Here is a 23,503-nt window from a genome sequence, read left to right as displayed (position 1 = left end):
AAGATATCCTAACTACGTGGCTCTTAAGCTGCTATTTATGTAACATCTTATGTCCTTTACTTTTGTAAGATCTTAAGTAAATTCTTTTTCTGAGGTCAAGTAGGTTATTTCAGTCTGTCGTCTGGTTACCACCCATGACTCTAAGTTGAAGTCTGCAGTCCTAAATTAGCCTTGCTGTTCTCTACTTCTTAGTGCGGTGGGGACAGAACAGCTTACAAGGACTAGGGAGTTAGCTTGGCCTTGCTGAGAGTCAGGGGCATAGCAGCCTCCCCGTTTTCTCCGGAAAGAGGGGTGACCTGGGGAGTTAGGCAGGTCTAGCTGATTATTCCTCTTGCCCAGTGCCCCGGGGACATAGCCGTGAACCAGATGACACACTTGTCTTCATCGAGCCTGCAGTCTGGAGAGGATGGGTCATGAACAGGTGGATCACAGGTACTTGCCATGAATCTGGTTGTGTAAAGTCCTAGGAAGAAGAGGAGAGGCCGGGGACGCTGTCAGGTAAAAGCCTTCCTGGGTAAAGGGCAGCCCGGCCAGGACTCACAGGTTGAGGGAGCCAGAAAGAGCCTGACCCAGCACTTGGCTGCGTACTGGCCTTTTTTTCTTTTATGCTAATTTCTATTTGGAAAAGGAGTAGATAGAGTAAATCAGGTGATGAATGTGTAAATAACGTGGCAATCCCATAACCCTTGTTTTTTGTCTTGGAAACTCCTCAAATTCACGGATTCACCCGCTGAAAGTGCTGCTGGCGTTGGCTACGGTTTTCTCGCCCCATACTTGGTTCCTAACATCATGTCCTACTTTGTTTTGTTGTCTTTTATGAGCCATTCCCCAGAATTCAGAATTCACACTTGAACTTGGGGATTGATAGCGGAAATCATTTTGGAGTTCCAGGCCTTGCAAGTTAAAGGAGCTATAACACTGGTCAGTGGGAAAGGCAGATTGGAGTCACCAAAGCTTGGGTTTGGGTCCCTGTTGTGCTGTTTATCATCCATGTAACGTCAGCAAAGGCTCGCAACCTCTAAACCCTCCATTTCCTGAGCTGTAAAAGAGGCCTAATGATGCCAGCCTTCGGATGTTATAGGGGAGTGCACAGTCATGGTAAGTAAAATGCCCAGTTTGGGCGTGTGGGGTGCTTGTGCTCTTCAGAACCAGTTATATTTTTTTTCTACCCTTCTCTTTCCTAGGTGAGCCAGCTCCTGCCGCTCACATCTCAGTTTCCGGGCTCGTGCTCTGCATCAGGCACTGCTGGCTTGATGGCTAATGCTTATAGAAATGCTTATAGAGGGGACCCAGCACTCCTGTGGTTTCTTAAAGCAGATGAAAATTCACATATCAGCCAGCCTTTTTTTTTTTTCTTTGAGAGAGAGATTTTCCCTATCAATGGTAAGTATTAAATCTCTATAAGCTAGGTGGATTACTGTCTGTTAAAACTAGAATAAATAGCTTGCTTTTATGTTTTCCATGTTGATCAGAACTCAGTTTCTCCACATTGGAGCTCCCTTTGGAAGGGTCTATACTGTGATCCAGCTGCTGGTGTCTTACTGCTCACTTTTCTTTTTTTTTTTTTAATATTTATTTATTTATGAGAGAGAGAGAGAGAGAGAGAGAGAGAGAGAGAGAGGCAGAGACACAGGAGGAAGGAGAAGTAGGCTTCATGCCGGGATGTGGGACTTGATCCCGGGACTCCAGGATCGCGCCCTGGGCCAAAGGCAGGCGCTAAACCCCTGAGCCACCCAGGGATCCCCACTGCTCAACTTTTCTTGTGGCACAGGTGCTTTGGCTGGTGGCGGGGTGGGTGGCTAAACCTAAGGAGACTTGGCGGGGGCGTTGTCGTGGGGTTCAGCTGCCATGGAAACAGCAGCCTGAGGTGAGAGTCAGGGAAGAGGAAGGCTGTTGGTCTCTGCCCCATATTCTAGTGAACCAGGTTCTGTTGCAGAGTTGCCATGTGACTTCCTTGGCACACTCTGGTGCATGATTCTTTCCTCCCTTAGGTCACATGCAATTTTGAACTTGGCATTTAAAGGATGATGGAGGTAGGCAGGAAGGACTATCCTATCTAAACCGTGCCATCCTATTACTCCCCGAGGAATGGATTGGGAGCGTCCTTGCGCCGTTTCTGCTCAAATGGCAAGAATGCAGTCATGGGTGGCCTGTATCTTTTCCTAGTGATGTTTTCAACCTGAGCCTTCCAAAGGTGGTGTTCGCCCTGAGGTGGTGTGAGGCTGTTGCCATTCTAGATGCCACTCTCCACCATCTTGCCTGCTCCCGTGTTCGTTGAAGAGCTGGCGCTTCATCTACACTCTTCCTCTCGAACCTGGGCCACACCAGCCCTTAGCCGACTTGAGTCACCAGCACTCAGGTCTGTATTTTGTCCTCTGCAACTTCCATCACCTTGTTTCCCCCCTTCAGCTGCTGTATCCCGGTCCTTGTTCCAAAGAGCAGCACTCCATCTGGAGCCTCAAAACCCGATTCCTTGTCCTCTCTGACTCCTACCTTCTCTCCCGTTGACCCTTGGCTTGGGCCTCAGACCTTCAGTTTTCTGATCCCTCCTTTCTTTCCTAGATTGGAAATCAATCCGTGGTTAATCATCAGCATCCTCAGCATCGCATTCTGCTTCTGTCTGACCAAACATCATCCTCGGATTCAACCCACTTTTGTCTCTCTTCTTCTGGAACCCTGGGACTTTCTGGAGGAAAAACTACTCACGTAGGTAGACTTTTGCCATAACTTCTGGTCTCTAGCATCAGCTATGTGTTTAATGTCACTTGACGATTCTCCTTGTTTGTCCTAATGCCACCTCTCCATCGTTTTGTTCAGCAAATTTTCTACTTTCCTCCAAGTCCTTAAGAAATGTGTTTGTGGCCCTCTCTCCCCCTCCCCGTCCAGCCTCCTACTTGAAGAATATTGGAGGGATCTGGATTCATTTGTCCAGACACCAGCTGTCCCTTTGTAGCTGTCTCCCCTGCAGAATAAGCAGCAGGCTCCCTCTGTTCTCTGACCCTGCAGGGCTGCTGACTGAACCCGTGTCCCCCACCTGTGTTCTGCTCCCTGCTCTCTGTCCTCTGGGCCCTTCTACCTTGGCTTGTCTTCGCTCCCTGACAGGCCATCTTTCCCTGGCTCTTTCATTGGATTGTGTCTCTCCTAGTCTTTAAAAAATAAGGCTCGGGTAGCCCGGGTGGCTCAGCCGTTTAGCCCTGCCTTCAGCCCAGGGCGTGACCCTGGAGACTGGGATGGAGTCCCACATGAGTCCCACATTGGGCTCCCTGCATGGAGCCTGCTTCTCCCTTTGCCTGTGTCTCTGCCCCTCTCTCTCTCTCTCTCTCTGTATTTCTCATGAATAAATAAATAAAAATCTTTTAAAAAAATAAAAAAATAAAAAACAAGGCTGTTGCTTGACCCCATGTCTCCCTCTAGCCATTACCTGTCTCTTGTTCCCATCCAGGCATCCTGAGCCTGTCTTTCCAGCCTTTATTTGGTGTGTGTGGCCCCAGGCCCCGTGTCTCCAGCAGCCTGCCAGTCATTCTGTCAGCCACCAAACAGATGAAGGCTTTCTGATCTCGCCTCCTTGCCTTCTCTTGCACCTGACCTGACGCCAGCTGCTGCTCTGTCCCCGGACTTCCCACCTAGGCTGTCCTCGGCTCTCTGCTTGGGCTCCATCTTCTCGAGTGTGACTTCTTTTCCTTTTGCCACCCTCCTTGTTCCGCATGGCCCCCCAGGTCATTGGGTCCCCACATGTGGCTCCAACAGCCCCCTGCGTGCTGACAGTTCTTCACTTCTGTGCCTATTCTGGGTTCACCCCAGAGCTCTGTTGCACATCGCCCTGTTCCAGACAGCCCTGCTCCATGGCCCATGGCACCCAAGCCACCCTGCCAGCCTACCTGTGTCTCCATCTGCGCCAGCCCGGTTCCTCCAGCAGTTTCCTCTCCTTAACACCCATTGCTCAAGACCAAATTTGGGAATCCGTCTTAGACTCCTCTCTCCCCCTCATCCCCTCCTAAATATTTTTCAAAACCAACTTTTCTGCATTCCCACTCCTCTCATCCTTGTGTAGGCTCTGGCTCTCTGTCACCTACGCATTTGCCAACCAGCTGCTCTACCCGCCGCCACCAGCCCCTCCTTCCTCGGGGGTCTCCTGAATTTCTCTCCCGCGCTGATGGGACTACGTCACTTCCCTTTTCAAACTTCTCAGGGGCTCTGGGAGCCTTAAGACTACCAGCCCCTTGGCATGGTGCTCCTACCTGGTAGCCTCTTCTTCCAGCCTTTGAGCCCCCTGCAGACATGCACACTGTGCTAGCTCATACCTTGTTTCCAGACAATTCGTTTTCCTAGGCTTAAAACATCCTTTCCTACCTCCAATTTTGTCTCCCAAAGCTGCTCAGGCGACCACTCTGGGAAGCTTTCGCTGGAAGGGTATTTCCATAGTTACCTTTGTTCTCCCATTATAGTGGAAGTGACCGTTACTAGTTCTGCTTTCCCACAAAATCGTTCAATGTTTGAGGGCAGGGATGGTGTCTGCCTGGCCTCTTGTTCCTGGAGGGAATTGGGGCCAGCCCAGTGCAGGACACGTGGCAGGTCTATCTGAGTGGGAGTCCCTGCTGATGCTGCTCCCTTGTCTTTCTCCACCCTTCTGCATGTAGAATGAAGTCCAGCTGGGTTTTGACAGGCATAGCAAAAAAAAAAAGGAGAGACAGACCTGGATTAAATATTTGTTTCACCATTTATTAACTAAGTGACCTTAGTTACATGAGTTTTTTACCCCTGGGGTCAGTTTATCTGTAAATTAGAAACACTAACGTTCAACGTTGTTGCAAAGTTAGATTGAAATCACGTGCATGGGGGCGCCTGGGTGGCTCCATCGGTGAAGCATCTGCCTTGGGCTCAGGTCATGATCCTGAGGTCCTGGGATTGAGCGCTGTTTCCGGCTGAGCAGGGAGCCTGTTTCTCCTCCTCCCTCTGACCCTCCCCCTGGGCTCATGCTCACTTTCTCAAATAAATAAATAAATAAAATATAAAAAAAAGAAATCATACCCACAGTGCTCCTGGCTGTAGGAGGTGGTAATATGCTTCCTCCTTGTTACTATTTCTCTGCTTCCTCCTGCCTCCACCCCTCCCTCCCCAAACATCCAGCTTCACAAGTTTCATCCCTAGTTTCCCTGCTTTTGGTAGTTCTCCCTGCATAAGGAATGCCTTCCTCAGATCCACCAGCCTCTTCACGCGTCTCCACCCATTTGGCCTCCAGGCATGCCCAGGTAATTCAGTTAGAAATAACCCCTGTAGCATAGGGTGTTCCCTGCAGACTATCCAGTTAGCAGTCTTTTAATTATCTGTAGACAGTTCCTGGGTCGAAGGCCTTCCAGAAAAGGCAGAGATGTTTCTCCTTCAATTTTGTAGCTCTCCTGTGCTTCTGACAACCCAGGGTCTGGTACATCCTAAGTGTTGAGTGAAGGGCTGTTGACTGTGACTGGTGTTGGAAGGAAGAGGAATGCTTCTTTGTGGGGTTAAAATGTTGTCAGCGTCTTAAAGGAATCAAACCCTCTGGGAACTTGGAATTTTAGCTTATTTGCCCATAAGATTTTTTGCATGATGTGAATGTCCACTTGCACGCAAATAAGTGTCTGGAAATTAAACGTAATTCTAGAAAATTCATTTCAAGCACAATGAAAAATCGTTAGTCTGGAAATTAGTTTATAATATGGAGGAAGTAAAGATTCTTCTTTGCTCCGAGCTACAAGAAAGTGGTGTGTATTTCTAACATTTTTCAAAAGCATATTCAAAAAGGAAATTCTTTGAGTAGAAGGTGCTTTGGGAAGATACTTTTTTTTTTTTAACTTTACATTTTTTTTTTCTTTTATTCATAGAGATGCAGAGAGAGAGAGAGAGAGGCGGAGACACAGGCAGAGGGAGAAGCAGGCTCCATGCAGAGAGCCTGACGTGGGACTCGATCCAGGGTCTCCAGATCATGCCCTGGGCTGAAGGTGGCACTAAACCGCTGAGCCACCTGGGCTGCCCTGGGAAGATACTCTTATTCTGACCTGCTCAGAGGAAGCTGATACCATTTTTCGTCCAGCCCTTTTATTTTTTTCTAAGTTTTTATTTATTTAAGTAAACCCTACACCCAACGTGGGGCTCGAACTCCTGATCCTAAGATCAAGAGTCGCACGCTCCACCAACTGAGCTGGCCAGGCGCCCCTCATCCAGCTTTTTTTTTTTTTTTTTTTTTTTTTTCATCCAGCTTTTTTAAAGAGAATGGTGTCACAAGTGAGGTCCTGTCACAACCACCACAACAAAGAGAGAGTCCACATAAAGAGACCATTTCCTGTGGAAATAAATGCCTTATTGATTGATATGTTAATCCAACGGTTAGCAGGTTGGCAGAGCTCTTGGTGTTACCGACTGATAGAGGTGTTTATAGACCTGCTCCCACATATCTCTCACAGCCATTAAGTAGTGATTTCCCTCCGACACAGCTTCTCCCCTTTTTTCCCCAAACCAATGAATTCTAGATGCAAAGCCTCCTCATTGTGAGCATGGAAGCAGTCCAGTTCTAGCTGCAAACGAGGCAGGTGGCCATGGCCTGCAGCGAGCTTCCGGTGTTCCAGGTTGCGAACTAGCCACTGCTTACTCTTCACACACGCTGACTTTTAAATCCCATCTCCCAATGAAGCAGCTTACCTGTTACGTAACAAAACGTGTAAATCTTCACAGGCTGGAGATGGAGAGGTGTCTTGACTGTCCTGCAGCATATTCTCCCCATCAGCTCAGTACCAGCAGCTGGCTCTCAGGTGGCCCTCGTGTAAACTGAGGTCCCACATCAGAAACATCTAGAAATGACCTAGAGGAATAGCCAAATGCATTACTGTGTGTCACAGTATGTTTGTGGAGCAGGATGTGGGGGTCCCTGTGGCGTCCACTTTGTTTATGGCTGATGACTGCCTTTAGCACCCAGTGCTCCCTCCTTATAGAGCCCCAAAATTTTCATGTCATGGGGCAGGGAGAAATCTGATTCCCAAGGAAAGGGCTGAGGAACTGCCTTTGCTTCACAGATAAATCGTGCTTGGCTAAACATCCAGGCCCATCTTGTTTCCTTTAGCCAGTGACTGTTCTGAGAGGCAGTCAGAGGGAATATGACCCAGTTCTGGCCAATGAAATATTAAGGAGAGTGTGTATTATCGGAGTGGCTTCGCTTCCCAATGAAAAGGTAAAGCTTCCAGAAAAGATAGCCTCTCTTCCTCGTTCCTGCCCCAAAACAACGTGATGACTAGGGCTGTTGCAGCCATTTTAGGACTGCGAGGAAGAGACTTACAGAATTAAGGTCATTGGTTGTAACAGCCCCGTGGAGCTGGGAACTCACGGGTACCACCCAGGCACACACACGAGCCATTGCACAGGTCTGTTCATGAGACTCAGGAGCAGGTTGGACCATCAGTTCCCTCTGAGAACAGGGTGTGCAATGGAATGGATGGGGATGGCGCATCAGAAGGGGAATCTCGGGGATCCCTGGGTGGCTCAGTGATTTAACACCTGCCTTCAGCTCAGGGCGTGATCCTGGAGTCCCGGAAGGCCTGGAGTCTCGAGTCCCATGTTGGGCTCCCTGCATGGAGCCGGCTTCTCCCCCTGCCTGTGTCTGTCTCTCATGAATGGATGAATAAATCTTTTTTTTTTTTTTTTTTTTAGAGAAGGGGAACCTCTCTTCTATATGGCTGAAGTGTTTTCTCTTGGCAATCTGATAGCCCATCCATGTGGAACTTTATAAAGCCATTGATTTTTTTGTATGTGTTGGGTTTCAGTTTTGTTAATGGTTTTAATAATATAAAGAAATGCAGGTAAGATAGTCAGAAATGTAATAGAACACTGAGTTATGTAATGTAGTCCCGACTTTCTTTGGAAAAAGGTAGAAAAAATTGGGGAAGTAAGTATGTCAGAACAATGGTTTGCCGCTGGGAACTGGCATTCTGGGCAGTTGCTTTGTTTATGTTTGTGTGTGGTTTTCACATATGGGTTTTTTTTTTCCCGTTTTAATTTTTTATTGCAGTTAAAAGACAAAGCATAAAATTAACCATCTTAGCCTTTTTTTTTTTTTTTTTATAGTAGGCGACACGCCTAGCACAGAGCCCGACTCAGGGCTGAACTCACGACCCCGAGATCAAGACCTGAGCTGAGATCAGAGTTGGATGCCCAACCGACTGAGCCCCCAGGCACACACCACCTTTTCTGTGTTTAAGTCCACAGCACGGGGGCACCAAGCACATTTCACTGTCATGCAGCCACCACCGTCTCCAGTACAGGTCACCTTGCAGAACTGTAAGCCTCCATCCCATCCCCTCAGCCCTGGCTCCCACTGTTCACCGTCCGCCTTGGCGAATGTGACCATTGCAGGTGCCTCACATGTGAGTGCCTCCTGCAGGGTCTTTCCCTTTGTGACCTTCATATCTCACTTAACAGAATGTCCTCCGGGTCCGTCCATGTGGGAGCAGGCATCAGAATTCCCTTTCTCAGGCTGAATTAGTGTGGTATGTACGCATCGCATCTTGCCTGTCCATTCTTGTCTCAGTGGCTGCTCGGGACTGCTTCAATGTTGTGAATAATGCTGCCACGCACACAGGTGCACAGATAAGCAGGTATTTTGTAGTCAGGAAAAGTAGCAGGGGTGCCTGGCTGGCTCAGTCGGCAGAGCATGCGATTCTTTCTCTGAGGGTTGTGAGTTCGAGCCTCACCTAGGGTCCAGAGCCTACTTCAAAGTGAGAGAGAAGAGTAGCAAATGAAGATCTTGGGGCACCCAGATCATCTGTGTGGAATTTGTACCTCCCCACCTCAGTCCTCATGCTCTATCAGGTCTTCTGAACACTTAGCCAACAGTAGCATTTCCCTGTCAGAAGGGAAAATTAGAATCTGGACACTCTCCCCCCCACTTGAAAGCCTGATGGCCGCACAGGGTTAGCCGCGCTCACGTGCTCCACCTGCTTCCTCCGGGAGTCCTTTCTGTCCTTCCCTTGCTGGGCAATGGTGACTCTGGCCCCAACGCTGTCCCCAGAGAGGCTAGTGCTGTGCCTACACCCTCCTTCCCTGTCCTTCCAAGCTGTGTCGGCTGTTTCCCCAGTGAACTGTATGGAAGACAGAACAGCCACAGGCCAGTTCACCAGCTACCTGGGGCTCCCTGTGGTCACCGCCCTGCAGGGTGCCTGGGACTCGGGGACAGGCAGGGCGAGCAGTGCAGGGCACGCTTCACCCAAGCCTCTTAAGGTAGAAGAGGTGCTGTGGGAGCTCGCTCACTTGGTGGGAGGCACAGCACTCGAGGCATAAAAGACTCTCCAGGGGCGCCTGGGTGGCTCAGTGCATTAAGCATTGGACTCTTGGTTTAGGTTTAGATCATGATCTCAGGGTCGTGAGATTGAGTCCCTCGTTGGGCTCCACGCTCAGTGCGGAGTCAGCTTGAGATTCTTTCCCTCTGCCCCCTCCCCCTGCTCTCTCACTCTCTCTCAAATAAACACAATTTTTTTAAAAAGCCCCTTGAACTGATGTAGTCCAACTACTTGAGATACCCAGGCCAGGTGTCCAGGCATGAGGCTGAACTGAAAAAAGCGCCTTTCCTGCCACCTGGCAGCCCCCAGCAGGGCTGGCCTGAGCCAGCTGCGGGGCACTGACCCGTCCTCAAAAGCCTTTGGTGGGCTCTGCTCCCCTCTGCCAGCTGGCTCTCGCTGCCCCTGCAGGCTCTCCTCGGACACCCAGATGTGCCTCCTCTCTGCCTGCCTTCTTGCCTCCGCCAGGTCTTCCTCCCCAGGCTCTGCCTCTGCACACGGGCCCTCACTGCCGCCCCCAGTGCCCCCCAGCACTGCAGCCCCCAGAAGTCCACCCCCTTCTCTGCAGTTGTGGTCCTGGTTCCTGGTGCCTACCCACCCACCCGTGCGTGTTTATGGTGCTGGCGCAGGGCTCTGGGCTGGTGCAGTGTACAGGGCCTCTCTCCCCTCCCCCTGCCATCCCCTCCCTCCTCTCCCTCCTCCCTCTGCCACCCTGTACCCCCATGCTACCTGAGCCAGGAGGAAGGGCCCAGGGATGCATGCTCATCAGTACTGGTGACCTTTGGCACGGCTCTGAGAGCACAGAGAATTGAAGACCAGCCTCTGTGTGGAACTGGAGCAAGTTGGGGAGTAAGGGAGGGCGGGGAGCTGGAAGGAGGTCGGCACCCACCTCTGGGTCACTGGGAGAAGTGCACCAAGGCTGCTCCTGCCAGTTAGGGAGCTGGAAGCTGCTTCCAGAAGCACACGTACAGTGAACTGAACAGAGTTCTTCCTTGGAGAAGGAGGAACAAACACCCTCCTTGCTTGTCGCTGCCTCTGCAGCTGTGCGCCTGCCATTCCCCGCTTGCTGCACCCCCCTCTCCCTTCTCGCTCCTTCCTTCCCTCCCGCGCCTCCCATGTCCCTCTCCACCTCTGTTGTTGGCCCTGCCCTGTCCCTGTGGTCTGCCTCCCCTGCGGCTCCCCACAGACCCTCTTTCACACGGAGGCCGTGTCTGTACATTCCACACCTGTGTCTGCCAGCCCCGGCGCTCTGTGTTATTAATAGAGCCAGTAGATGACTTAGGGCTTGGAGCTTTTTATTCTCCTAGAAAAATTCCAGCTGGTTATTTTTTTTCAGTCAACGGGTTTTCATTGATTTTCCTCCCCATGGATCAATGATCCTGTACCAAAAAGCTCGCCACCACCCTGAGAAATGCAGGCCTGGGCAGGAGCCCCAGAGCCTCAGAGGTCTGTGTTTGCAAAGCAGAGCCCCGGCCCTTTTGCTCACCCTTACAGCCCACCCCCTGGCACACACCTGAACTGGGCACCCACCTCCTTCCTCCCCGTCCAGTTATCCAGCCGGCGCGCAAGCAGAGTTAGGTCTCCGAGGCGCTTTGCTCTCTCCTAGCCTCACGCTGGGTCCTGCGCCGCTTATGGGAAGGCAGAGACCAGGTCAGGACCATCCCTCACGCTCCCTGGTAGCTGGGGTTCTAGACGACAGTCGGGTTCCTTCCATCAGATGCCCAATTTGGAAGGCGGACGTTAAGGGTAGGCTTTGGGGTATATGGGCAGGTGCCGTGTGCCCATTACAGGCTGAACGGCTGCGTGCGGAACCGGGAGGCAGAGGCCCCTCTCCACACGAGGCTTCCCCAGGACAGGTTTTCTGGGCATCACCAGGAGGGCCTCTGCGCCCCGGGGCCTGGGCAGTCGCTACAGTAGCGCCTGCACTGCTTTCTGATCCCTGCACCTCCCTCCCCCCACTCCTGTGCTGCACATGCTTGGCTCTGGGCCTGGTGGTGGCCTCCTGGTTCCCCACCTTCTGACCTGAGACCTTTCTGGCAGCTCAGCCTTCCTGGGTCCCTGGCGACAATTCTGTAAGCCATCTCCCGGTGCCAGCCATTGTCCCTTTGAAATATCACCCCTGCAAAGAGCCCACTAAGGGCTGGATGTCTGGGACCCCACTGGAGGCCTGCGTTGCAGCCTAACCCCATTGGAGGGCATGAGGGGGCCAGGCCTTTGTGGGGGAGTTGGTTGTGTGGGTGGAACCCTCCCCGAATGGGTTAGTGCCCTTGTGAGTGAGACCCCAGAGAGCTCCTCTGCTCCTTCAGCTGAAAGAGGGCACCATGCAGCCTCCAGGACCATGAGAACTAGTGTGGTGGGTGAGCCTCCCCCGCCTCATGGTTACAGTAGCCCCAGAGGACCATCCACCCCTCCCCGTTTCCAGGTTGGGGTGCCTGTTGGTTCTCCCCATTTGATTGTCAGCTGCTTGAGCACGGGCATTGTGCATTAGTGGTGCCCCTGCAAAGAGCTCACTTAAAGCTTGCTGAGGAAAAGCTGGGGTCAGCTGCCCCCCACCGGCCCCCCATGCCCCAACAGCAGCGTGTCTGGCTGTAGTGGTCACTTGGGAACTGGACTGAGAGTCACAGCCCCTCCGGGAGCCTCTGCCTTCCGATTCCCAATGCAGATGGCCCTCGGCATCACGGAGGGGACAGAGCAAACCAAACCACCGCCACTTGGTACCTGGAATTCAGCCTGTTATCCTTGCAGATGCCTGGGGTTGCTTGAGGCTTTCGAGACCCTGGCCTTGGACCAAATCGCAGATTGGTTTTACAGAGTTCTGATCCCACAAACAGCCCAAACCCATCCTGGAATCCAGGAACTCTGGAGGAAGACCAGGGTCATGGGTGTGTCTCTGTGTCCTGAGGGCAGATTTCTAGGCAGACCACAGAAAGAACTCTGGAATCTAAGTCAGCTTACAAGTTGTAAAACAAGTACAGGCTATTTCTGGAGGGATCACGGGGAGGTGAGGGAGCCGCCTGGATCGACCGGGGAGATCAGTGGAGCGGTCAGCATGAGGAGACTTCCCGGAGGCAGTTCTTCCACCTGGGCGTCTTTCCTGTGTCCAGCTTCAAGACAAGCTCAGAGCGTGTGGTAAAGACGGTGCAGGGCGCCTGGGTGGCTTGAGCATCTGCCTCTGGCCCAGGTCATGATCTCAGGGTCCTGGGATCCAGGCCCGCATCAGGCTCCCTGCTCAGTGGGGAGTCTGCTTCTCCCCCTGCCTCTGCCCCTCCCTGCTGCTTGTGTGTGCTCTCTCAAAAAAATAAATAAAATCTTTAAAAAAAAAAAAAAAAGGCAAATTAAGTGAGACAGAACGTAGGAAGAGAGCGAGCCAAGCAGCCTGTACCTGTGTTGGCATGAGAGCTTGCGTGGCTGGGGCCCCTGTCTCTGGAGCCTTTCCTTCTGGTTGTGGAAGGAAATGCTGCGGGGGACACTGTGCACCCCGCATCTGGTGGTGCTCTGACCAGGGCTTTGTGTGGAGGCAGGGAGCATTGGCCCGCAGCCCGAGATCTGAATCCTATTTATTTCTGCTGCTAACCCCGTGTGTGTCCTCTGGGTTGAAGTATTTATTTTATGGCATCTACAAGAAGTATCCACCCCCACCCCCATCCCCATCACAACGTGGCCCATTTCTGCTATTTTTTTTTAAGATTTTTATTTATTTATTTATTCATGAGAGACACACACACACAGAGAGAGAGAGAGAGAGAGGCAAAGACAGACACAGGCGGAGGGAGAAGCAGGCTCCATGCAGGGAGCCCGACATGGGACTTGATCCTGGGTCTCCAAGATCAGGCCCTGGGCTGAAGGTGGCGCTAAACCGCTGAGCCACCTGGGCGCCCTCTGCTAGTTTTTACGTGGGCTTTCATCTCTTAATTTGCAGTAGCATCCTGGAGCTCAGGGCCCAAGGTGGGGAGCCTGCGGACCAAGGAGCACCCCGCAGCCAGACTGGGGCAGGGGCTCCATCTAACCTGCTTCTGTGGGTGGGGTCACCTGGCTATGGAGGCCGTCCTCATGGGAGATAGCTTTCTCTTGGGAGATTGGTCACTAACCTGGCTGGGTGCCAGGTGCCTCAGTCATCCTGAGGGGCCAGTTAGTGACCAATCTCCCAAGAGAAAGCTATCTCCCATGAGGATGGCCAGGGGCCAGGGGTCACCTGTCTTTCTCCCCGTGCCCAGCCAGTGCACAGGAAATGCAGGAAGTGGTGGTTGATCCAAACAGATATGCGCGACAGTGAGTGGGCAGGCAGTTGCTTTGAAGCCGGGTCCAGGCCAGACCTAACAGGTGTGTGAGCAGGTGCTGTGCTGCAGACAGGTGCTGCTGTTGCCTGCTGTGGTGCGCCCTGGCACCTGGCACGGGGCTCTGCTGGGTAGTGACAGCTGGACCTAGCTGGAGCCCGTTCGGGATGGGGCTCGCAGGTGGGTGCTTAGCAAGCTCAAGTGGCTGGTATAACCACGCTGGGTGCAGCAGACAGGCAGCTGGGTGAAACACTGAGACAAGCAGAACGGTGAGGGTTTGGAGCCGTGGGACATTGTCTCCAGTGCACCTGGGCAGGCGGCCAGAGCCCTGCTGGCTGCATCAACCTCAGGAGCGTCGTTCCCCAGGTCTCTGGATTCAACTTTCATTCTTACTCCAGGAAGGCCTCCAGGGGCCTTGGCTGGGTGCCAGGTGCCTCAGTCATCCTGAGGGCCTGGGTACCATTCCCACCATTTCACGCAGGAAGAAACTAAAACCCAGAGAAGAGAGATGCGTGGGGGGCTCAGTTGGTGAAGCGTCTGCCTTCAGCTCTAGTCATGACCCCAGGTCCTGAGGCCTGGCTCCTTGCCCCTCCCTTGAGCCCTCCCCATGCTCATGCTCTCACTCAAATGAATCTTAAACCCCAAAAAGCAGAGAAGAGTGGCCTTGCCTGATGTCAAGCAGCTAGTAAGTGGCAGAGCCAGACTTCAAACCCCACTGCCGGATGCTGAAGTTTTACTCTCCTGGTTTTCAGTTTTGCAAATAGAGTCGGCAAGGAGTAAATTATGTTTTTTTTTTTATCATTGGGATTATTTTCAGGAGAACAATTACAAGGTCAAAGCATAGGACCATTTTCAGAAATCTTGATGTATTAGTTGTCAAAATTTTCCCCCAAAGAGGGTGCATCAACTTATGTGAGGCCAGCAGCAGTGAAACAGCTTCACTGTTAAATGGAGTCGCTCCTTCTAAACACCGCTTCACCTTAGAAAGGGCCCCTGTCCTGGCCTCAGCCCTCCCTTCTCCCTGCTGGTCAGCCCACCACAGAATTTTGTGATGAGCTCTTTAGGGTTTTAACTAGGATTGCATTGAACTTATGAATCACATGGGGAGAGCCAACTTTTCATAAAGTTAAGTCTTCTAATCTGTGGTCATGGTCTATTTTGCCACTTACTGAGGCCTCTAGTTCATAATGGAGTTTTTTTTTTTTAAGATTTTATTTATTTATTCATGAGAGACACACAGAGACAGAGACAGTCAGAGGGAGAAGCAGGCTCCTTGCAGGAGCCCGATGTGGGACTCGATCCCAAGTCTCCAGGATCACACCCCAGGCTGAAGGTGATAAACCGCTGTGCCACCTGGGCTGCCTGTTTTGTTTTAATTAAGCTCTAGGCCCAATATGGGGCCTGAACTCAAGATCCCAAGATTAAGAGTCACATGGTCGGGGCAGCCCAGGTGGCTCAGTGGTTTAGTGCCGCCTTCAGCCCAGGGTGTGATCCTGGAGACCCAGGATCAAGTCCCATGTCAGGCTCCCTGCATGGAGCCTGCTTCTCCCTCTGCCTGTGTCTCTGCCTCTGTCTCTCTCTCTGTGTCTCTCATGAATAAATAAATAAAATCTTAAAAATAAAATAAAAAAAAGAGTCACATGGTCTTCCCAATGAGCCATCGAGGTGCCCCCACAATGGAGTTTTCATTTTCATTTCTCCAAAGAGATCTTGGACTTCATTAACATGTGTATGTTTGGAAAAAAAAAAGAAAGAAAGATGCGTATGTTTGAGGGGTGCCTAAGTGGCTCAGTCAGTTGAGTGTCTGACTCTTGATTTGGGCTCAGGTCATGATCTCAAGGTCCTGGGATGGAGCTCCCGGGCTCAGCAGGGCGCCAGCTTCTGCCTTTCCTTCTGCCCCTCCCCCCATTGATGCAAGCTCTAAAAAAAATAAAATCTTTTTTAAGAAGGTGCCTATGTTTGATGTCCTTGTAAATGGCTTGCTCTTCATTTTCTAATTGTTGTAGCTAGAATATTTTAGATGGAGGGATTTTTTTTTTTTGCATACTGATTTTTATGCCCAGCAACCTTGCTAAACTGTTGTGTTCTGATAGCTTCTTCGTTAATTCATTGACTTTTCCTGTCATCTGAAAATAATGCCAGTTTTGTTTCTTCCTTTCGAATCTTTATACCTTCTTTTTCCTTTGCCTTAGAGCCTTGACCAGGACCTCCAGTACCATTTGACCCACGCTGGACGTGGTGACAATGGGCCTCTTTGTCCTGTGTCCGTGCTCACAGGAGAGCCTTCAGCGCCCCAGCATTGCCTGTGATGTGTTGGGGTTTGTAGCTGCCCTTTACCAGGGCGAGGAAGTCCCTTCTGCTCCTAGTTTGCTAAGGGCTCTTCTCATGAATGGGTCTCCAGTTTTATCTGCAACTGTAGAGAGGATGCTAGGACTTCTCCTTTTTTCTCTCAAGTAGTCTGTGATGCTGCCTTTTCCGTTTACCCAAGCAGCCTTGCACTCCTGGGAGAAACCCAACGTGACGGCACTGTATTATCCTTTTTAGGTATTGCCAGGTCCAGTTTGTTACTCATGTAGGACTGTTGCATCTGTGCTCACCAACGATAGTGCCCTGTGCTTCTCTTTCTCACGTTTCCTCTATCAGATTTTGATGTCAAGGTTATGATTGCCTCACAGACTAACTGGGCAGTTCCCTCTTTGTGTTCTGAGTTAACCTAAGGCCCGAGCCCTTTGTTCCCTAAAGGCTGTGAAGGGGCGGCTCGGTGGCTAGGTTGACCGAGTTTCGAACTCTTGATTTCATTTCAGGTCATGATCCCACGGTTGTGAGGTCCAGCTCTGCATTGGGCTCCACGCTCAGTGGCTGGGGAACTGCAAAGCTGCCTTGTCCTCGGCACCTGCCTTTCTCACTCCTTCCCTGGGTGTGGTGGAGAGCCTCCTAGATCTCTTCAGGGCAGCAGGTGATTCATTTTGGAGATGGAAGGAATCTGTCCTGCATTGGGAATAAACTTATGATGCACATTTGGGGGAAAATAAAAAAATCAGTGGGGAGGCTGCTTGAGGTTCTCCCTCTCTCTCTGCCCCTCTCACCCCATTCCCTCTCACTCACTCTCCCTCAAACAAATAAATCTTGAAACACATATGAGGGGACGTCTGGGTGGCTCAGTGGTTGAGCATCTGCCTTTGGCTCAGGTTGTGATCCCGGGGTCATGAGATTGAGTCCCACATCGGGTTCCCCGCAGGGAGCCTGCTTCTCCCTCTGCCTGTGTCTCTGCCTCTCTCTCTTGTGTCTCTCATGAATAAATCAATAAAATCTTAAAAAAAAAAAAATGCCTGTGAGAACCCCAGGTGGGACCGTCTGGGCCTGCTGTCTGCTCTGTGGGAAGGTCAGCTCCTGGTCAGCTTTCTCTTCCAGACATCACAGCCCTTACTTCCCAACCTATCAGACCACATGGACTCCCACCAGACCGTGTGCGATGGTCAGGGTCACGCCCAGGCCTCCCTAGGGAGTCTTCCTGAAGCCCGTCTGTGTCTGAGCTCTCTCCTGCTCCAGAGAGCCCACTGGCCCCCGAGTCCAGGTCTGCAGCAGAACACTCTGGGCCCTGGTCAGTGGCCGCACCACCTGCACACCCCACCCCACTCCCACCCTGCTTCAGCTGCGCCCTGCAGAGCCTGTGGCACACCAGGGCTTCCTCCGTACAGATCGCTACACAGGCTCTCCCACCAGGCCCTTCATGTACCTGATGCATGCCACCTCTTCCAGCGAGTCTGCCTTCCCTTTAGCTCCGGATCCCCTTTCTCCTGTGGCTCTGTGTCTGCCTGTTACCAAAATCACTGCATCCGAGTATTCTGTACTCCAGTGAGTGTTCTGATCGTTCACTTAGTCAGCAGATACGTCCTGGGCACTAGGCACTGTGCTAGGTGCCTACAGTCGATGGGTTCCAGCCACTCTGGAGTTGTCCAGTGAGTGGGAAATAAAATAGCTTGGACTCTATAGGTCAGCATAAAACCCCACAAAATTAAATCACCTAGAATCTCACAGTTCATGTATTAGCACATTTCTTTCTGGCTTTAAAAAATGCTTGTAATAGCATATCTGAGTAGGTAGGTACTAGCTTGTTTTACAGATGAGCAAAGCAAGGCATGAGCACGCAAGCCAAAGGTCACAGGAATGGCTGGGTCAGGACTTTTTTTTTTTTTTAAGATTTTTATTTATTCATAGAGACACACAGAGACAGAGAGTGGCAGAGACACAGGCAGAGGGAGAAGCAGGCTCCATGCAGGGAGCCCGATGTGGGACTCGATCCCAGGACCCCGGGATCATGCCCTGAGCTGAAGGCAGACGCTCAATTGCTGAGCGTCTCTCTGTGTCTGTCATGATAAATAAAATCTTAAAAAATATATATATAATGGGTAGAGCTGTATGTCCCTGCTGGAGGCCCTAAATTTTCACTTCTCTTACTACATACATCTTACGTTGAGAACACAGAAATGTGCATTCTGTCCCCTAACCTGGTATCACCCCAGGTCTGTTCTACCCTCTGCCTTCACAGCCTGTGCTGGGGACAGACTCCACTGGGGAGTCCGAAGGCCTGAGCTCTTGTGGCCTTGACATCAACTGGCTGTGTGACTTCACACTAGTCACTCGGCCTCTCTGGGCCTCAGTTTCCACATCTGTAACAGCGCTGGGATTCAGTCACACTCCTGTGGGAGTGAAGAACCCTCTGTTTAGGGAGCTGAGCCCCCTGGAACTCTACCTGGTGCAGAACCCAGAGCTCTGCAGCTTTGGGCAGACGGGGGAGAGGGGCTGGGGCTGTGCTGGGCACTCCGTGGGACATCTGGGGACCTCTGCCCCCTTTCCCAATTGGCCTCCTCACCTGTATCCCCAAGAGGTGTAAGAGTAACCCCGAGGATGTGCTCAGAACACCAGGTATGCTATGGCCAGCGTGCCATGCCTGTCCAGGTCTATGCTCCGTGGGCTGGGCGGCCAGTCCTTCGATGGTCCTGTCCCCAGCAGCGTGCCCCTGCTCCCCGCCTGCTGGTTCACACCCCACCCCCGTGACTTGTCCTCTCTCTAGACAAGGCACCTTTGACCTTTGCATGCCATGGGCCCCTGAGGCCACCTGGAGAAGAGTATGGGCTCCTCAGAACAATATTTTTATTTTTATTCAGTTTTTAAGTGCATTAATTAATTAATTTTAGTCCTCTCTACCCCAAACGTGGGGCTCAAACTCACGACCCCGAGGTCAAGAGTTGCATGCCCTTGTTCCTGAGCCAGCCGGTGCTGCCCCAAGACAGTATTTTTAAATAAATAAATGGAGGAAAACCATGACATAGAAAAGCAATTCATAAAAGGTCTAGATAAATGTGCAGTGTGGTAGTGTATTTATTACCACATTAGTGAGCCCCAGGCTGCAAGTCTACCACTCATCATTTTGAAGTAGCAGTGAGTGTAAATGATACGTAGGGATCTCTGCTTCTGTCGCGATGTGATTGGAAACTATCTGGGTTACTGTTGGCGACAAGGTCACTGGTGCAGCTCACACCACTGAGGTTTTGCGGCCCCCATTCCTAACGGGATGGCAAATATTAGACGTGGGTGAAGAGGAGGATGTAAATGTTTTCTGCCCAGTTTCAGAAACCCCAGGCTCCCATCCCTGGGCTCCTTCCCCTCCCAGGGTTCTCGTGGACCCTGGTTGAGAAACCCGACCCCGGGCAGCATGGTTGTGTAAGAGGAGCTAGGAGAGAAGTGGGTGGGGTGAGGGGCTGAGAGGGAAGGAACAGTTGATGTATGGGTCTCTTTAAGAGGGAGGGACTGGGCAATTTCTGTGCCCCTGGGCCTTTGTATATGCTCTTCTTTCTGCAGGGCGTTCACATCCCTGCTCCATCTGCCACCCTCCATGCCAGCATCTCCTGGGAAGCCTTCCATCTGCTCCCCACTCCCAGCACGTGGTCCTCTTCCCTCTTACCTGCACTGAGTTCAGGTTTGCATGCTGGGCTGAGCCAGGCGAAGCTCTGCTGGGGCTGCTCTATCTCTAGATCTCCAGGGCCCACTCCACACTGGTACTTGGTTGATGCTTGTTGAATAAATTTATGAATGAGTGACTAGATAAGTGGGTAAATGAATAAATGAATAATAAAGTCATGCCTTGCAAGGAACAGCACTCCCTACAGGTCTCACATTTCAGAAAGGACTGCTTGCAGTGATGTGTGGCCTTCCTAATACGCTTCTTTAAAAAAAAGTTACTATTTTTATTTTTTTTAAGATTTTACTTATTCATGAGAGAGAAAGAGGCAGAGACACAGGCAAAGGGAGAAGCAGGCTCCATGCAAGAAGCCCGACGTGGGGGATCCCTGGGTGGCGCAGTGGTTTAGCGCCTGCCTTTGGCCCAGGGCACGATCCTGGAGACCCGGGATCGAATCCCACGTTGGGCTCCCTGCATGGAGCCTGCTTCTCCCTCTGCCTATGTCTCTGCCTCTCTCTCTCTGTGTGACTATCATAAATAAATAAAAATTAAAAAAAAAAAAAAAGCCCGACGTGGGACTCGATCCCAGGTCTCCAGGATCAGGCCCTGGGCCAATGAGCTAAAACCAAGAGTCAGACACTCAAAAGGCCACCCAGGTGCCCTAAAAGTTACTTTTTTAAAAAAAGGCAGATTAAAACAATGCATAACAACAATGGAATATTATTTGGCCATAAAAAGGAATGAAGTACCAATTCACACAATATGGATGAACCGTGAAAATGTGGTGCTCAGTGAAAGAAGCCAGCCACGAAAGGCCACATATTATGGGATTCCATTTATATGAAATGTCCAGAATTAGCAAATCTAAAGAGACAGCAGATTAACAGAGCTAAATCCTCATCTTTCAGCTGCAGTCATTGGATCGTATCTAAAGGCAGCAAATCAGCAGCTGTCAGCATAAGCCTGTCACACGTGTATAGATGAGAGCCAGAAAAAAACATCTAGAAGAGCACAAATGGCTGCTTCTGAGGGAGGACCCGGGCTGTGCAGAGCTGGGGGCAGGGGACTGCTACTTGTCATTATAAGCCTTGTAGTTCCATCCGTCCCTTAAAAGCATGTGCCTGTTACTAATTTTATTGGAGATAAAAGCTAAGGGGGATCCCTAGGTGGCTCAGCAGTTTAGCACCTGCCTTTGGCTCAGGGCGTGATCCTGGGGTCCTGGAATCAAGTCCCATGTTGGGCTCCTTGCGTGGAGCCTGCTTCTCCCTCTACTGTGTCTCTGCCTCTCTCTGTGTGTCTCTCATGAATATATAAAATAGAAAAAAAGAAAGAAAGAAAGAAAGAAAGAAAGAAAGAAAGAAAGAAAGAAAGAAAGAAAGAAAGAAAGAAGAAAAGAAAGAAAGAAAGAAGAAAAGAAAGAAAAGAAACGAAAAGAGAAGAAAAGGAAAAAGAGAAAGAAAGAAGAAAAGAAAAAGAAGAGAGGAAAAAGATGGAGGGTCAGAGGCGTGAAGTAACTTGCCCGATGTCACACAGGATTCAGAGCTGAGCCCGTCTGAGTTCAGGCTCGAGGTGGAGGTGGATCCTGAAGCCCCACTGGCCTGATGCCGGGCGTGGGTGGTAGGCCATCTGTGTGGCCTCTGAGGAAGCAGGTTATTTTCACTCTCACATGTTGAAGTGAGAGGCCGTTCATGTCAACAAGCTTTTTTTTTTTTTTTTAAGATTTTATTGATTTATTCATGAGAGAGAGAGAGAGAGAGGCAGAGACACAGAGGGAGAAGCAGGCTCCATGCAGGGAGCCCGACATGGGACTCAATCCGGAGTCTCCAGGATCACACCCTGGGCTGGAGGCGGCATTAAGCCGCTGAGCCACCTGGGCTGCCCCTCCACAAGCTGTTTGAAACTGAAAGGCCTTTTCATGTGCCTGACCCTGCAGGCTATGTCCTGGGGATTCCATGTCCACCACAGCCCCAGCTCAATGCCAGCAGATCAGGGTGCTCCCGAAGTAGACTGTACTGTTCTGCAAGCCCTCTGATAAGCTGTTCTCTGAGGGCAGCCACAAATGTGTCAGGCAGAAGGGCTGGGTTTGAATTCAGGTCTCAGCATCTGCATGTCCTCAGGACAGTGGTGAGGCCAATGCTGAGCAAGGTTTGGTCTGGAAAGTAGACTCAGGTCCTGACAGTGTGATGGGTCAGGACTAGGTAGACAGGCCCAGGAGGGAGCAGCATGTGCAAAGGCCCAGGGGTCTTGGTCTGGGAGTCAATATGGGTCAGTGTAGCTGGAGAAGGGGTTGCAGTAGTAGGCTTTGAAGGACTTTCAAGGTGCCATCCTGTCACTGGACCGTAGTGGAGGCTTCTGGCCACCCTGAGTACACACCTGTGCATGCCTCCCCAAGTCCCTTTCCCTTTCCTTTTTTTTTTTTTTTTTTAAGATTTATTTATTCATGAGAGACACACAGAGAGAGATAGAGAGAGGCAGAGACACAGGCAGAGGGAGAAGTAGGCTCCATGCAGGGAGCCCAAAGTGGGACACAATCCCGGTCTCCAGGATCACGCCCCAGGCTGTAGGCAGCACTAAACTGCTGAGCCACCAGGGCTGCCCTCCTTTCCCTTTCTAATCTGCCCCAAGCCCTGACCTTCCCTTAGAGGGGGGTCTGCCCATCAGAGACCCAAGGCCCAGGCTGCCAGCATGGGGTCTGGCCCTCGGATGATGCCCTGGGGTCATAGTTCCTTAGCCATCAGTTCCTTGGTTCATATCCACACGGGGGGGGGGGGGGGGGGGGGGGGGGTGTAAGTGCCTACCGTGTACCAGGCTCTCTGCTTGGGGAGATAGAGATGAAAGATCATGGGGTGTATACAAGCAGGCCAGCAGCCCAGGGTAAGGTGGCCAGGGCTGGGCAAAAGGAAGATGCCCAGGCTCTGCGCAAGCCCCCAGTGCAACCTTACTTAACCCTACGCCGGCAGGGTCTGGAGGGTCAGCCAGAGCAAGCCAGGAGCAGCGGGAGGAGGAGCAGCGGGAAGGGCAGGCTGAGCAGAGGTCACAGGCCAGGGTAGAGGCCTGGGGCTGGAGGGAGCAGGTGGCCAAAGGCCGGGGGAGCTGGCGGGAAATTCGAGGCCACAGGCGTCACCGCAGGGCCGAGATCCGAAGGGCCTGGGGCCTGGCAAGGATTGGGCCTTTATCCCCAGAGAGCTCGGAGGGCCGCTGGGTGGGGAAGGAGCGGGGAGCCGCGGCTCCGGGGCGCTGGGGGCGCTGGGGCCCGGGATCTCGCGAGGCCGGAGCGGGCGCGGCTCGCCCTCCCCACCGCCCACCGCCCACCGCCCTCCGCCCTCCGCCCACCGCCCTGGGCCGAGCCTTCGGCCCTGCCGCCCCGCCCACAGCCTGCGGCGAGGCCCCGCCCCCCTCTCTGGTTGGTCGGGGCGGGGACACCTGAGGCCGAGCGACCAATCGCCGCGCTGGGCTCCGGAGCCCCGCCCTCCCCGGCCCCCGCCCCGAGCGCGCGCCCAGCCGCTCACCGAAGCGCCGGCAGGGGGCGGCACAGGGCGGGCCAGGCGGCCGGGGCGCACCGGCTCCGACCCCAAGGCCGGTCGGAGGTTAGCAGTTCCCGAGTCGTCCCCTTGGCCAGGTGACCGGTTCCTACGGAACTTCCCGTGACGTGTTCTCCAGGCCGCCCCGCGGGCCGCGTCCCACGCGGTCTCCGTCCCACGCCGCCCTGCCGAGCCTCGGCTCCCGGCCTCCGCGGGGCGGGGGGGCCTGCCCGGGCCGTTGCAATTACAAGTCCCTTCCCCCTCGCCCCTGCAACGCCCCTTCCGCCCTGCGAGACCCCGGCCTGCAGGCCGCCTCCTCCGGGAAGCCTTCCCTGCAGCCCCTGCAACGCCCCTTCCGCTCTGCGAGACCCCGGCCTGCAGGCCGCCTCCTCCGGGAAGCCTTCCCTGCAGCCCCTGCAACGCCCCTTCCGCTCTGCGAGACCCCGGCCT

At 52.3% G+C, this 23,503-nt stretch overlaps 1 long non-coding RNA gene across 2 annotated transcripts; it reads right to left on the bottom strand.

Moving 5' to 3' along the window:
* Positions 1-17,554: 17,554 nt before the first annotated feature.
* On the bottom strand, positions 17,555-22,784 carry LOC112656970 (uncharacterized). 2 transcript variants are annotated; one of them, XR_003134765.3, is made up of 3 exons: positions 22,331-22,784; positions 19,536-19,671; positions 17,555-19,137 (listed from the first exon to the last, which is right to left on the bottom strand). It is a non-coding gene; the product is annotated as an uncharacterized LOC112656970 (long non-coding RNA). The 2 variants fall into 2 exon arrangements; XR_004817932.2 differs by having other exon boundaries at positions 19,536-19,643.
* Between the last annotated feature and the right edge of the window lie 719 nt (positions 22,785-23,503).

Source organism: Canis lupus, chromosome 8, assembly GCF_003254725.2.
Source record: "Canis lupus dingo isolate Sandy chromosome 8, ASM325472v2, whole genome shotgun sequence".
Taxonomy (NCBI): domain Eukaryota; kingdom Metazoa; phylum Chordata; class Mammalia; order Carnivora; family Canidae; genus Canis; species Canis lupus.
The sequence above is the reverse complement of the archived record's forward strand: the minus strand, read 5'-3'. Positions and strand labels throughout refer to the sequence as shown.